The sequence below is a fragment of the Rhagoletis pomonella genome, unplaced genomic scaffold, assembly GCF_013731165.1.
Source record: "Rhagoletis pomonella isolate Grant_MI unplaced genomic scaffold, Rhpom_1.0 Rhpom_scaffold_00006, whole genome shotgun sequence".
Classification (NCBI taxonomy): Eukaryota; Metazoa; Arthropoda; class Insecta; order Diptera; family Tephritidae; genus Rhagoletis; species Rhagoletis pomonella.
The window spans coordinates 66,832,095-66,833,481 of record NW_023458560.1 but is presented as its reverse complement, the minus strand read 5'-3'; positions in this window follow the sequence as shown (position 1 = coordinate 66,833,481).

Genomic DNA, 1,387 nt, shown 5'->3' with positions numbered 1-1,387 from the left:
AAGTTCTTTGGTTTTTATTTACGGCCTGCAAATCATGCCGATTTTTTTTTTTTTTTTTTTTTTTTGTAAGTAGTTGTTTGTGCATAGGCGTCGCATTTCGTCGTGAAAGCGCAGTCATTCGCCCGCCAATACCGCAGGCTTTCTTGGCAGCTTTGCTTTGTAATGGCAGTTATGAAGAATGTCATGGAATTTTGTTGTTGGTAGCTGCGGCACACTTGTGCGTTGTTTGCTTGCTGCTTGCTTGCCGGTGTTGTTGTTATTGTTGTTGTTGTTGTGACTTGTCAGCCAAGAAAAATGCTGCAGTAGACTAGTAGGCGCTGCAAATTGCAGACTTTCAACGACGCATCACTGCAGTGATTATCCATTTTACTTAAGGTGGCCATATCTTTTTACAGTACAAGGGAGCTTTAAATAAACCGCAATATCAAGAAAAGGGGCCTTATAACACGTCAGTTGTAAATAGCTGGGGTAAGTCCCATTATTTTCATTGCGCGCACAGTGTGGTGGCTAGGGTGGTGGTCCAAAATAAGTAAAAATAAACCCCTTTTTTATTTTAAAATCAAAAAAAATTAGAGCTCGCTCAAAAGCTCAAACTTTTCTATGTATTTTATACGCGAAAAAAACAACTTTTCGTTGAAAAGGTATAGAATTCTTGAAAGTCAATATTTTTCGATCGGAAAACTCTGATTCTCTTTAGGAGACTGCCAGTAACAATACCCAATTGTTTATTTAACCATTTCTTTGTACTAAAGTTGTTTTATGTATCTCCCTATCAACAAAGATTTGAATTTATAAACCAAATTTTAATAATTAATTACTTTTCCAGCAATTAGGAAAATTGCAAGCAAATGGTACCAGGCCGATGAAGGAGCTATGGGGAGAGAAAATGCTTTTTCCCAACAACTTAGTGTTCTTTCAAAAGATGCCAAGTGCTTTTCTGGAGATGCAGTAGTACTGTAGAGTACACATTAACGTCTCGACGTATTCTAGTTGTAGCCAACAACCTCCTCGACATGATAACTTTTTTCACAATTTCTATTTTTGCTTCCATTTTAACCATTAATAATTGGCGTTTTTCCACGGTAATAATTCGCTTTTGTTTTTAATTATTTGGTTTTGGCTGTCAAATTTCGATATACTTCCGATAAATATTAGAGAAAGATTATATTAATCCTCGGTTCTGTTTAGGTAATGAATTTTCGACAAGAATACCCGCTAGGAACGAGTAAAGTGTAAAAAGCTTCATTCCCTTGTTCAATTTTAATCTTCAGCGAGCGCACTAAACTAAATAATAAAATCGGCAGCAGCATTCATTCAGAATAACTCCATACATATGTACTTATGCATGGTTTCAATCGCCATCTATTCTTACAACCAGGCTGTGATT